The sequence below is a fragment of the Oncorhynchus tshawytscha genome, linkage group LG06 (genome assembly GCF_018296145.1).
Source record: "Oncorhynchus tshawytscha isolate Ot180627B linkage group LG06, Otsh_v2.0, whole genome shotgun sequence".
Lineage (NCBI taxonomy): Eukaryota > Metazoa > Chordata > Actinopteri > Salmoniformes > Salmonidae > Oncorhynchus > Oncorhynchus tshawytscha.
Window position 1 is genome coordinate 21,173,362 of NC_056434.1, and position 15,062 is coordinate 21,188,423.

General features: G+C 46.4%; 1 protein-coding gene across 2 annotated transcripts in view; it reads right to left on the reverse strand.

Annotated features, from left to right (window-relative positions):
* LOC112244762 (serine/threonine-protein kinase STK11) overlaps positions 1 to 15,062 on the reverse strand; it is a 44,449-nt gene that overhangs the window by 18,354 nt on the left and 11,033 nt on the right. The window lies entirely within an intron of this gene.

Genomic DNA, 15,062 nt, shown 5'->3' on the forward strand with positions numbered 1-15,062 from the left:
CAATGTCAGTCATGTCTTTAGGGGGCAATGTAACTAGCTTGCTTACAATTTGTGATGTGTGTTGTTGCAGAAATAAATAGGCCTATGCGCCAAATTTTTACTTGCTACAGAGGCAGTTGGTAAGTTAGGAATTTAGACATACAGTATGAATTATGACAGTAATTGTTTTTCAAGTGCCGAGTGCGCCCTGTTTTTGTTTTGAGCACTTGATCCCGGTCTGTACAAGGCCTTGTGTGTGTGTGTGTGGGATAATAAGTGATCAAGCCTCCATAATGCAGCCTAGTGAAGCTGCTACACCTTAAGAATAGGGTGCCCCTCAGGAGCCGGGTCATTACAGTTGCATTGACTCAGCATGGCTACTCTACCCATTGTAATTCCCCTTAATGTTAATATTTGCAGAGCTTGGAAATTAATTTTAAAGACCCATCTGCCCTTTTGCCAGGTGAAATATTTATACAGCTCTTTTTCCACAGCTTCTATTTACTCCTCCTTATCCTTCCTTTCGCCTTTTGGCATGACCACACGTGGAAGGACCACATGTTAAGGAGAGATTGATTAGATTCTGATTTATTAATTGTTATTACTTTTGGTATTAACATGCACTAAAATAGGTTAGGTGACACAGAACACACCACATTCTAGCATGGTGTCTACTCTATACCTGGAAGTGAAATAAACTTCAAGTTAAACTGTTCAAGGTAAACTCATTACAGATTCTCTTATCCAGAGCAACTTACAGTTAGTGCATTTATCTTAATATACATATCACAGGCATAGTAAGTACACGTTTCCTCAAAGGGGGGGGGGCGTTATTTAAGATACTCTTTGAAGAGGTAGGGTTTTCAGGTGCTTTTGGAAGATGGGCAGGAACTCTACTGTCCTAGCTTTAGAGGGAAGGTGGTTCCACCGTTGGGATGCCAGGACAGAGAAGAGCTTGGACTGGGCTGAGCGGGAACTACCCTCCTGTAGGAGTGAGATGGCCAAGAGACCAGAGGTGGCAGAACAGAGTGCTCGGGTTGGGGTGTAGGGTTTGAGCATAGCCTGAAGGTAGAGAGTGGCTGCAGTGTTCTGGATAAGTTGCAGTGGTTTGATGGCACAAGCGGGGAGCCCAGCCAACATCGAGTTGCAGTAGTCTAGACGGGAGATGACAAGTGCCTGGATTAGAACCTTTGCCGCTTCCTGTGTGAGGTTGAGTCGTACTCTACGGATGCTGTAGAGCATGCTTTGATGTTTTCAGAGAATGACAGGGTGTTGTCCAGGGTCACGCCAAGGTTCTTCGCACTCTGGGAGGGCGACACTGTTGAGTTACCAACTGTGATGGAGAGGTCTTTGAGCAGACAGGCCTTCCCCGGGAAGAAAAGCAACTCTGTCTTGTCGAGGTTGAGCTTGAGGAGATGGGCTGACATCCAAGCTGAGGTATCTGCCAGGCATGCAGAGATGCGTGTCGCCACCTGGGTGTCAGGTGGAAAGTAGTTGAGTGTCATCGACATAGCAATGATAGGAGAGACCATGTGAGGATATGACGCAGCCATGTGACTTGGTATATAGAGAGAAGAGGGGAGGGCCTAGAACAGAGCCCTGGGGGACACCAGTAGTGAGAGTACATGGTGCAGACACAGATCCTCGCCACGTCACCTGGTAGGAGTGACCTGCCAGGTAAGCTGCAATCCAAGAGTGTGCAGAGCCTGAGACACCCAGTCCTGAGAAAGTGGAGGGGAGGATCTGATGGTTCACGGGGTCGAAGGCAGCGGATAGATCTAAGAGGATGAGAACAGAGGAGCGAGAGTCAGCTTTGGCAGTGCAGAGCCTCTGTGACACAGAAGACCCGTCCTGGTTAGGGTCAAGAAGATCGTTCTGAGAGAGATAACAAGAGTTTATCAGAGACAGAACGCTTAAGTGTTTTGGAAATAAAAGAAAGGCATACAGGGCTACAGTTTGAGGTCAGATGAGTCACATTTGCTACCATATTCAAAAAGCAAATATTAGACATATTTAAACCATACAAATGTTTCTATAACTAGGATATAACTCTTCAACATTCTCTACCATTCAAGTTTGGGGTCACTTAGAATTGTCCTTATTTTTTAAAGAAAAGCAATTTTTTTGTCCATTTAAAATGACATCAAATTGATCATAAATACAGTGTTTATATTGTAAATGACTATCGTAGCTGGAAACAGCTGATTTTTTATGGAATATCTACATCTACATAAAATCTACACTCAACTACAAGATGGCGTAGCAGTAGGACGTGTGTGTTTGACTTTGTCTAATACCGTGTCTTATCCCGTGTAATTATCCAGTATTTTTCGTATACATCTTAATCTCACATTCTATCTACAAACTAAATATACTTTCCTGCAACCCGCCTCACCCAATGTGGTACAGATCTGCTTCCATAAGGAGCTAGCCAGCTAACTAGCTACTAGTCGTTGTTAGCAACGGCTAGTGGTCTTCACCTTTTTCTCGGTCACCAGCCAGCCTTAGCTCGGATAACACCTGCCAGACTGCACAGCGCGATATAAACCCAGAGCATATTGGACTGCTTCTCTGTACAACATCTCCGGATTCCTGCCGCTCTGGATCATTACACCGGATCATCGCAGCTAGCTAGCTGTTACTGTTAGCTAGCCTTGGGCTAGCCTCAAGCTATGCCTCTCTCTAATGTCAATATGCCTTGTCTACTGCTACCTTGGCTAGTTCCGATTGTTTTATTTCACAGTAGAGGCCTCAGGACTCCGCTCCAAATGCCTTAGATAGCTGTTTTGTCCCAACCCACACACATGCGGAGACCTCACCGGACTTAACTGCTGACTCCAGAAATGAAACCTCTCTCATTGTCACTCAACGTCTAGGTTTACCTCCACTGTACTCACATCCCACCATACCATTGCTGGACATTATGCCCTGAATCTATTCTACCACACCCAGAAAACTGCTCCTTTTATACTCTGTCCCCAACGCACTAGACGACCAGTTCTTATAGCCTTTAGCAGTACCCTTATCCTACTACTCCTCTGGTCATGTAGAGGTTAACCCAGGCCCTGTAGCCCCCAGTTCCACTCCTATTCCCCAAGCGCTTTCATTTGTTGACTTCTGAAACCGTAAAAGCCTTGGTTTCATGCATGTTAACATCAGAAGCCTCCTCCCTAAGTTTGTTTTATTCACTGCTTTACCACACTCCGCCAACCCTGATGTCCTAGCCGTGTCTGAATCCTGGCTTAGGAAGGTCACCAAAAATTCTGAAATGCCCCAACTACAACATTTTCTGCCAAGATAGAACTGCCAAAGGGGGTGGAGATGCAATCTACTGCAGAGATAGCCTGCAGAGTTCTGTCATGCTAACCAGGTCTGTGCCCAAACAGGTCGATCTTCTACTTTAAAAAATCCACCTTTCAGAAATAAGTCTCTCACTGTTGCCGCTTGTTATAGACCCCCATCAGCCCCTAGCTGTACCCTGGACACCATATGTTAAGTAATTGTCCCCCATTTATCTTAAGAGTTTGTACTGTTAGGTGACCTAATCTGGAACATGCTTAACACACCGGCCGTTCTACAATCTAAGCTAGATGCCCTCAACCTCACACAAGTTATCAAGGAACCTACCAGGATGGTCTCCATTAAGGGCGCTGTACGGCAGGCGCTGTACGGCAGCGCCAGCTGTGCCACCAGAGACTCTGGGTTCGCGCCCAGGCTCCGTCGGGGTGACGCACAATTGGCATTGGGCCCGGGATAGGGAGGTCTTGGCCGGTAGGGATATCCTTGTCTCATCGCGCACCAGCGACTCCTGTGGCAGGCCGGGCGCAGTGCATGCCACAACCAAGGTGGCCAGTTGCACGGTGTTTCCTCCAACACATTGATGCGGCTGGCTTCCGGGTTGGATGCGCGCTGTGTTAAGAAGCAGTGCGGCTTGGTTGGGTTATGTATCGGAGGACGTATGACTTTCAACCTTTGTCTCTCCCGAGCCCGTACGGGAGTTGTAGCGATGAGACAAGACAGTAGCTACTAACAATTGGATACCGAGAATTATTATTATTTTTTTTTTAAACCTGCCAGGTACAACCCTAAATCCGTAAAACAAGCTCCTTCATAGATATCATCCTGACAAACCTGCCCTCTAAATACACCTCTGCTGTCTTCAACCAGGATCTCAGTGATCACTGCCTCATTGCCTGCGTCCGTAATGGGTCCGCGGTCAAATGACCACCCCTCATCACTGTCAAACGCTCCCTAAAACACTTCAGCGAGCAGGTCTTTCTAATCGACCTGGCCAGGGTAACCTGGAAGGATATTGATCTCATTCCATCAGTAGAGGATGCCTGGTTATTCTTTAAAAGTGCTTTACTCACCATAAGTAAGCATGCCCCATTCAAAAAACACCAGGCTTGACTGCCCTCGACCAGCACAAAAACATCCTGTGGTGTACTGCATTAGCATTGAATAGCCACCGCAATATGCAACTTTTCAGGGAAGTTAGGAAACAATATACACAGGCAGTTAGGAAAGCAAAGGCTAGCTATTTCAAACAGAAATTTGCATCCTGAAGCACACACTCCAAACAGTTCTGGGACACTGTAAAGTCCATGGAGAATAAGAGCATCTCCTCCCAGCTGCACAATACACTGAAGCTAGGAAATACTGTCACCATCGATAAATCTATGATAATCTAGAATTTCAAAAAGCATTTTTCTACGGCTGGCCATGCTTTCCACCTGGCTACCCCTACCCCGGTCAACAGCTCTGCACTCCCCACAGCAACTTGCCCAAGCCCCCCCCATTTCTCCTTCACCCAAATCCAGATAGCTGATGTTCTGAAAGAGCTGCAAAACCTGGACCCCTGGTCTCTCTCTTTCTAAAAATTATCCGCCGCAATTGTTACAGCCCTTATTACTAGCCTGTTCAACCTCTCTTTCATATCGTCTGAGATCCCTAAAGATTGGAAAGCTGTCGCGGTGATCCCCCTCTTCAAAGGGGGAGACACTCTTGACCCAAACTGCTACAGACCTATATCTATCCTACCCTACCTTTCTAAACTCTTCAAAAGCCAAGTTAACAAACAGATCACTGTCCATTTCGAATCCCACCGTACCTTCTCTGCTATGCAATCTGGTTTCCAAGCTGGTCATGGATGCACATCAGCCAGGCTCAAGGTCCTAAACGATATCATAACCGCCATCGCTAAAAGACAATACTGTGCAGCCATCTTCATCGACCTGGCCAAGGCTTTCGACTCTGTCAATCACATTCTTATCGGCAGACTCAAAAGCCTTGGTTTCTCTAACGACTGCCTTGCCTAGTTCACCAACTACTTCTCAGATAGAGTTCAGTATGTCAAATCAGAGGGCCTGTTGTACGGACCTCTGGCAGTCTCTATGGGGTGCCACAGGGTTCAATTCTCGGGCCGACTCTTTTCTCTGTATACATCAATGATGTCGCTCTTGCTGCTGGTGATTCTCTGATCCACCTCTATGCAGATGACACCATTCTGTATACTTCTGGCTCTTCATTGGACACTGTGTTAACAAACCTCCAAACAAGTTTCAATGTCATACAACACTCCATCTGTGGCCTCCAAATACAAGTAAAACTAAATGCATGCTCTTCAACCGATGGCTGCCCGCACCCGCCCGCCCGTCTAGCATCACTACTCTGGACGGTTCTGACTTAAAATATGTGGACAACTACAAATACCTAGGTGTCTGGTTAGACTGTAAACTCTCCTTCCAAACTCACATTAAGCATCTCCAATCCAAAATTCAATCTAAAATTGCTTCCTATTTCGCAACAAAGCATCCTTCACTCATGCTGCCAAACATACCCTCGTAAAACTGACCATCCTACCGATCCTTGACTTCGGCGATAGCCTCCAACACTCTACTCAGCAAATTGGATGTAGTCGATCACAATGCCATCCGTTTTGTCACCAAAGCCCCATATACTACCCACCACTGCGACCTGTATGCTCTCATTGGCTTGCCCTCGCTTCATATTTGTCGCCAAACCCACTGGCTCAAGGTCATCTATAAGTCTTTGCTAGGTAAAGCCCTGCCTTATCTCAGCTCACTGGTCACCATAGCAGCACCCACCTGTAGCATGCGCTCCAGCAGGTACATTTCACAGGCCATCCCCAAAGCCAACTCCTCCTTTGGCCACCTTTCCTTCCAGTTCTCTGCTGCTAATGACTGGAAAAAAAACATCACTGAAGCTGGAGTCTTATATCTCCCTCATTAACTTTAAGCATCAGATGTCTTAGCAGCTTATCGATCATTGCACCTGTACACAGCCCATCTGTAAATAGCCCACCCAACTTCCTCATCCCCATATTGTTATTTTTTTGCTCCTTTGCACCCCAGTATCTCTACTTGAACATTCCTCTTCTGCACATCTATCACTCCAGTGTTTAATTGCTAAATTGTAAATATTGTGCCACTATGGCCTATTTATTGCCTTACCTCCCTAATCTTACTACATTTGCACACACTGTATATAGATTTTTCTATTATGTTATTGACTGTACGTTTGTTTATCCCATGTGTAACTCTGTGTTTGTGTCGCACCGCTTTGCTTTATCTTGGCCTGGTCGCAGTTGTAAATGAGAACTTGTTCTCAACTGGCCTACCTGGTTAAATAAAGGTGAAAGAAAATAAAAAAATAGGCGTACAGAGGCCCATTATCAGCAACCATCACTTCTGTGTTCCAATGGCATGTTGTGTTAGCTAATCCAAGTTTATCATTTTAAAAGGCTAATTGATAATTAGAAAACAGTGAAGAGGCGACTCCGGATGCTGGCCTTCTTGGCAGAGTTGCAAAGAAAAAGCCATATCTCAGACTGGCCAATAAAAATAAAAGATTAAGATGGGCAAAATAACACAGACACTGGATAGAGGAACTCTGCCTAGAAGGCCATCATCCCGGAGTCGCCTCTTTATTGTTGACATTGAGACGGGTGTTTTGTAGGTACTATTTATTGAAGCTGAGGACTTGTGAGGCATCTGTTTCTCAATCTAGACACTCTAATGTACTTGTCCTCTTGCTCAGTTGTGCACCGGGGCCTCCCACTCTTTCTATGCTGGTTAGGGCCAGTTTGCGCTGTTCTGTGAAGGGAGTAGTATACAGCACTGTACCAGATCTTCACTTTCTTGGTAATTTGTCACATGGAATAGCCTTCATTTCTCAGAACAAGAATAGACCGTCATTTTGGGTGTAATAAAAAAAAACGCATTCCTGCTTCTGTCTCCCGATCCTTCATGCCAACGTGACACACAACAGTTTTCGGCTGTGCTAACATAATTGCGAAATGGTTTTCTAATGATCAATTAGCCTTTTAAAATTATAAACTTGGATAATCTAACACAACGTGCCACAGGAGTGATGGTTGCTGATAATGTGCCTCTGTAATCCTATATAGATATTCCATTAAAAAGAAAATGAAAATGCTTCACCAACAATAGTAATTTACAGCATTAATGTCTACACTGCATTTCTGATAAATTTGATGTTATTTTAATGGACAAAAAATTATTTAAAAAAACAAGGACATCTCTAAGTGACCCCAAACTTTTGAACGTTAGTGTAGTTCATTACAAGTGTGTGTGTGCTTGTCTACACTCTACAAGAATCTGCTGGTTTTCATGATTTTTTTCTCACCCAATACAGTGAGCCAAAATGAAATATGATTTTAAAGCAGTTGAGACACCCACCCTCCCTCTCTATTCTCTCTCAGTGGTCTAACATCACACCAGCACACAGATATGCTTCAATCATTTGTTGCCATGGTAACTGCAGCCGACATTCGCCAAAGCAACAGCTCGTGTAGTCAAGAGTCTTTAAGGGCTGTAAAAAAAGACTGGAAAGTTAGGAGAGAGAGAGGCAGCGATAAATAGGCAAAAATTCTATTTCTCTCTATACCATTTGTATTTCATATACATTTGACTATTGGATGTTATTATAGGCACTTCAGTACTGCCAGTGTAACAGTATAGTTTCCGTCCTTCTCCTCGATCCTAACTGGGCTCGAACCAGGAACACATCGACAACAGCCACCCTCGAAGCAGCGTTACTGTCACGACTCCCACCGAAGGTGGCTCCCCTGCCTGTTCGGGCGGCGCTCGGCATCGCCGGTCTAGTAGCTGCCACGATCCCCTTTTCCTTTTCTGTTTGTTTTATCTTATTGGTTGCACCTGTCTCTTATTTTGTTTTTGATTCAGGACTATTTAAGCCTGTTAGGCCTGCCTGTTTTTGTGCGGGCTTGTTTTCTGTTAGTCAGGTTGTGCGTGTAGTGTTCCTGTCCGTTTGTGCCCTCTGTTGTGTTGGACATTTTTGTGATTATATCGCCTGTTGTTTTGGGCGTTAGCATTGGAAACCGAAATAAAGTCTGGTTTCCCCAGTATCCTCTGCTCTCTGCGTTTGACTCCGCACCCACCACTCCAGGCATTGTGACAGATGCCAGCACCATACTATGGAGTCAGCAGGAGCAGCTGCACCTCCTCTCCCATCCATTGAGGAGCGAGTCCTCCATCATACGGCCATCCTCCACCGTATCGGGTCGGCAATGGACCAAATGATGGAGAGGATGGATCGATGGGAGAGGAGTGTCCTCCCTACCTCACCCCCAGCTCCTCCGCCGCCAGCTCCACCTACCCCTCCTTATGGCGTCCGGATCCGGTGCTCTGCGTCTGGCGCTCCCCCAGGGAGTACGATGGCACGGCAGCTGGGTGCCAGGGGTTCTTACTACAGCTTGAGCTGTACCTGGCTACCGTTCGTCTGACTCCCTCGGGGGAGGAGAGCGTGAGCGTCCTCGTCTCCTGTCTGACGGGTCAAGCCCTGGAGTGGGCCAACGCAGTGTGGAATGGCCCAGACTCGGCGAGGGATCACTACCCCGAGTTCACCCGGCGGTTCCGGGCCGTGTTCGACCACCCACCTGAAAGCCGAGCGGCTGGTGAACGGCTGTTTCACCTGCGACAGGAGACGAGGAGCGCGCAGGACTTTGCGCTGGAGTTCCGGACCTTGGCCGCTGGGGCGGGGTGGAACGAGAGAGCCCTAATGGACCACTATTGTTGTAGCCTCCGGGAGGACGCCGCAGGGAGCTAGCTTGTCAGGACGCCACCCTCTCCCTCGACGAACTCATTGACATGTCGATCCGACTAGCGGACGCAGACCCCTCCCTCCTTTTTCTTCACAAAAAAGAAGCTTGAGGAGACGGGTGACGTGGAGGGCCGAATGTACCCTTGTCCCAGAGATTCAGTGACTATGTCTTCATAGCCACTGTCTCCTCATGGGAAAACGGGTACACATGACTCCTGGGAAGTGCAGCGTTTACCAGGAGGTTTATCGTGCAATCCCCTCGTCGATGAGGTGGTAATTGGGCCAAATCGGCATATTCAGAGGGAATGCGCACAGCGCCAGACCAGGTTTCCACTGTGCGCAGACAGGGGTGCATTCGGCCCTCCACGTCACCCATCTCCTCAAGCTTCTATTTTGTGAAGAAAAAGGAGGGAGGGGTCTGCGTCCGCTCATTGATTATAGAGGTCTAAATTCCATCACAGTGGGGTTTAGTTACCCGCTACCTCTCATCGCCACGGCGGTGGAATCATTTCACACAAAACTGGACCTTAGGAGTGCGTATAATTTGGTGCGTATCCGGGAGAGAGATGAGTGGAAGACAGCGTTTAGTACCACATCTGGTCATTATGAGTACCTCGTCATGCCGTATGGGTTGAAGAATGCTCCAGCCTTTTTCCAATCTTTCAAAGATGAGATTCTCAGAGACCTGCACGGGCAGGGTGTGGTGGTGTATATCGATGAGATACTGATCTATTCTGCCACACGCGCTGCACATGTGTCTCTGGTGCATAGGGTACGTAGGAGACTGCTGGAGCATGACCTGTACATCAAGGCTGAGAAATGTGTGTTCTCCAAACAAGCCATTTCCTTCCTGGGTTATCGCATTTCCACCTCTGGGGTGGTGATGGAGTGTGCCCGCGTTACAGCCGTGAGTAATTGGCTGACTCATTATCCAGCGGGTGTTCAGTACGTGCCGCTTGGTGTCTGTGATCATTTGATTCGATGGGCCCATACACCTTCCCTCTTCGGGTCATCCTGGTATTGAGAGGACAGTGCGGAGTCTTAGGGTGAGGTACTGGTGGCCCACTTTGGCCAAGGACGTGAGGTTTTATGTAACCTCCTGCTCGGTGTGCGCTCAGAGCAAGGCTCCTCGACACCTGCCTAGAGGGAAGTTACAGCCCCTCCCCGTTCCACAACGGCCGTGGTCGCATTTGTCGGTGGATTTTCTCACCGACCTTCCTCCGTCTCAGGGAAACACCACGATCCTGGTCGTTGTGGATAGCTTTTCTAAGTCCTGCCATCTCATCCCGTTGCCCCGTCTCCCTACGGCCCTACAGATTGCGGAGGCCCTGTTTACCCACATCTTCCAGCACTACGGGGTGCCTGAGGACATCATTTCTGATCGAGGTCCCCAGTTCACGTCCAGAGTTTGGAGGGCGTTCATGGAACGTCTGGGGGTCTCGATCAGCCTGACCTAGGGTTTTCACCCCGAGAGTAATGGGCAGGTGGAGAGAGTGAACCAGGATGTGGGTAGGTTTCTGCGGTCGTATTGCCAGGACCGGCCTGGTGAATGGGCGAGGTACGTCCCATGGGCGGAGGTGGTTCAGAATTCCCTCCGACACTCCTCCACTAACATGTCACCGTTCCAGTGCGTGTTGGGCTACCAGCCGGTCCTGGCCCCATGGCATCAGAGCCAGACCGAAGCTCCTGCGGTGGAGGAATGGGTGCAGCACTCGAAGGAGACCTGGAGAGCCGTCCAGGAATCACTGAAACAAGCTGGTGGCTGGCAGAAGAGGAGCGTTGACCGGCACTGCAGTGAGGCTCCCGTGTTCGCACCCAGGGACCGGGTCTGGCTCTCGACCCGAAACCTGCCCCTCCGCCTGCCCTGCCAGAAGCTGGGGCCGCAGTGTGTGGGGCCATTTAAAGTCCTGAGGAGGATAAACGAGGTGTGTTATAGGTTACAGTTTCCTCCCTACTATCGTATTAACCCCTCGTTTCATGCGTCTCTCCTCAGGCCGGTGGTGGCTGGTCCCCTGCAGGAAGTTGAGGTACCGGAGATCCCTCCTCCCCCTCTGGACATCGAGGGGTCACTGGCATACACTGTGCGTTCTATTCTGGACTCTAGATGCCGGGTGAGGGGCCTACAGTACCTTGTGGACTGGGAGGGGTACGGTCCGGAGGAGAGGTGCTGGGTACCGGTGGGGGACATCTTGGACATATCACTACTGAGGGACTTCCACCTCCTCCACCCGGATCGCCTGCGCCTAGTGTTCCTGACCGTTTGTGCCCTGTGTTGGGTTGGACATTTTTGTGATTATTTCACCTGTTGTTTTGGGGGTTAGCATTGGAAAGCGAAATAAAGTCCGGCTTCCCCAGTATCCTCTGCTCTCTGTGTTTGACTCTGCACCCACCACTCCAGGCGTAGTGACAGTTACCCATGCAGAGCAAGTGGAACAACTACTCCAAGTCTCAGAGCGAGTGACGTTTGAAACGCTATTAGCGCGCACACCGCTAACTAGCTAGCCATTTCACATCACATTGTTACACCAACCTAATCTCGGGAGTTGATAGGCTTGAATTCATAAACAGCAGAGCTGCTGACAAAACGCACGAAAGTGCTGTTTGAATTAATCCTTATGAGCCTGCTGGTGCCTACCATCGCTCAGTCAGACTGATCTATCAAATCATAGTCTTAATTGTAACATAATAACACACAGAAATACGGGCCTTAGGTCATTAATTTGGTCAAATCCGAAAACTATCATCTCGAAAACAAAACATTTATTCTTTCAGTGAAATACGGAACCGTTCCGTATTTTATCTAACGGGTGGCATCCATCAGTCTAAATATTCCTGTTACATTGCACAACCTTCAATGTTATGTCATAATTACGTAAAATTCTGGAAAATTAGTTTGCAATGAGCCAGGCGGCCCAAACTGTTGCATTACCCTGACTCTGCGTGCAATGAACGCAAGAGAAGTGACACAATTTCACCTGGTTAATATTGCCTGCTAACCTGGATTTCTTTTAGCTAAATATGCACGTTTAAAAAAATATACTTCTGTGTATTGATTTTAAGAAAGGCATTGATGTTTATGGTTAGGTACATGTTGGAGCAACAACAGTCCTTTTTTGCGAATGCGCACTGCATCGATTATAGGCAACGCAGGACACGCTAGATAAACTAGTAATATCATCAACCATGTGTAGTTATAACTATTGATTATGATTGATTAAGTTTAATGCTAGCTAGCACCTTACCTTGGCTTCTTACTGCATTCGCGTAACAGGCGGGCTCCTAATGAGGCAGGTGGTTAGAGTGTTGGACTAGTTAACCGTAAGGTTGCAAGATTGAATCCCTGAGCTGACAAGGTAAAAATCTGTCGTTCTGCCTCTGAACAAGGCAGTTAACCCACCGTTCCTAGGCCGTCATTGAAAATAAGAATGTGTTCTTAACTGACTTGCCTGTAAAAAATATATAAATAAAAAATAAAAATCGGGGTCCAAAATTAACTAATTTATCGGGCCATTCCGATTAATCGGTCGACCTCTATTTCACACACACACACACACACACACACACACACACACACACACACACACACACACACACACACACACACACACAAAAGGTTGGACACACCTACTCATTCAAGGGTTTTTATTTTTACTTTTTTTCAGCATTGTAGAATGATAGTGAAGACATCAAAACTATGAAATAACACATGGAATCATGTAGTAACCCCAAAAAAATCCAAATTCATTTTATATTTGAGATTCTTCAAATTAGCCACTTTTGCACACTCTTGGCATTCTCTCAACCAGCGTCACCTGGAATGCGTTCCCACATATGCTGAGCACTTGCTGGCTGCTTTTCCTTCACTCTGCGGTCCAACTCATCCTAAACCCTCTCAATTGGGTTGAGGTCGGGTGATTGTGCATAGCACCCCATGCCATTACACCTCCTCCTCCATGCTTCACGGTGGGAACCACACATGCGGAGCTCCGTTCACCTACTCTGCATCTCACAAAGACATGGCGGTTGCAACCAAAAATCTAAAATTTAGACTCAACAGACCAAAGGTGTAACGGTTCTCTTGTGGTGAAGGAGAGGAGGACCAAAACGCAGCGTGGTGGTTATTCATGTTTCTTTAATGAAGACGCTATACATGAATAAACTAACGAAAACAATAAACGTGAGAACTCAAAACAGCCCTATCTGGTGCAAAACACAAAGACAGGAACAATCACCCACAAACACACAGTGAAACCCAGGCTACCTAAATATGGTATGACAATGACTAACACCTGCCTCTGATTGAGAACCATATCAGGCCAAACACAGAAACAGACAAACTAGACACACAACATAGAATGCCCACTCAGATCACACCCTGACCAAACAAACATAGAAACATACAAAGCAAACTATGGTCAGGGTGTGACAAAAGGACAAATTGACACCAGTCAAATGTCTATTGCTCGTGTTTCTTGGCCCTAGCAAGTCTCTTCTTCTTATTGGTGTCCTTTAGTAGTGGTGTCTTTGCAGCAATCCGACCATGAAGGCCTGATTCACACAATTTCCTCTGAACAGTTGATGTTGAGATGTGTCTGTTACTTGAACTCTGTGAAGCATTTATTTTGGTTGCAATTAACTTTAATGAACTTATCCTCTGCAGCAGAGGTAACTCTTGGTCTTCCTTTCCTGTGGCAGTCCTCATGAGAGCCAGTTTCATCATAGCTCTTGATGGTTTTTGCGACAGCACTTGAAGAAACTTTCAGAGTTCTTGAAATTTTCCAGATTGATTGACCTTCATGTTTTTAAGTAATGATGGAGTGTCATTTTTCTTTGTCAGCTGTTCTTGCCATAATATAGACTTGGTCTTTTACCAAATAGGGCTATCTTCTGTATACCATCCCTACCAACACAACTAATTAGCTCAAATGCAATACGAAGGAAAATAAATTCCATAAATTAACTTAACAAGGCACACCTGTTAATTGAAATGCATTCCAGGTGACTACCTCATGAATCTGGATGGGAGAATGCCAAGATTGTGCAAAGCTGTCATCAAGGTGAAGGGTGGCTACTTTGAAGAATATCAAATATATTTAGATTTGTTTAACACTTTTTTGGTTACTACATGACTCCATATATGTTATTTCATAGTTTTGATGTCTTCACTATTATTCTACGTAGAAAATAGTAAAAATAAAGAAAAAAACTGGTATGAGTAGGTGTATCCAAACTTTTGACTGGTACTGTGTGTGTGTGTGTGGATATAGATATAGATGTATTTTTTTAACACAGGAAAATGTGTAAATGTGTGTAAATTAACACCACGTCATTCCCCATTTGTCCCCACAACATCACAGTAAAGCCTAATGAAATTTGCCAAACTATTGTCTACTTGGTGTTCCAGACTAGAAAGTGCATTCCTTGGGCAAGGCCAAAGAAAAGTAAGGTCAACATCATGAAAAGAGATGAATATGTGAATCTGTAAGCAGCAGCATGTCGTGACTGAGATTCAGAGAGGGGAAGGTTGTTGACCTTCTGTAGCTCCTATTTACCACTGGACAGGAGTCCGCCTCCACACTGAGCTGAGGGCTTGGTCAAGCGCACACACACATGCAGATAAGAGAGACAGAAAACAAACAAATATGCGCTAAATGATCATAAAAGCCTGTTCCAACACAATGGGCCTCCCATAAGAGCTGCAAATGATAGAGTGAGGAGGTGCATTTTCTTTTTTCTCCTCCAGTCCCCTGTTACCCACCATTATCAAAATGAGACAAATTGGCATTCAGCGGAGCTCAGATGCAAATGACAACAAATCTATGACATAAGAGATGCATATTACATTCATCCTCGTGTGTTGAAAATAAATAGATTGGACACCGCTCATCACCGAACTGCTGTTTTCCCCAGTTAATCTCCTTTTCAATTTGTACTTCTAGCACTCTCTTCAGCACATATTCTGCTTCAAAGACAAAGGG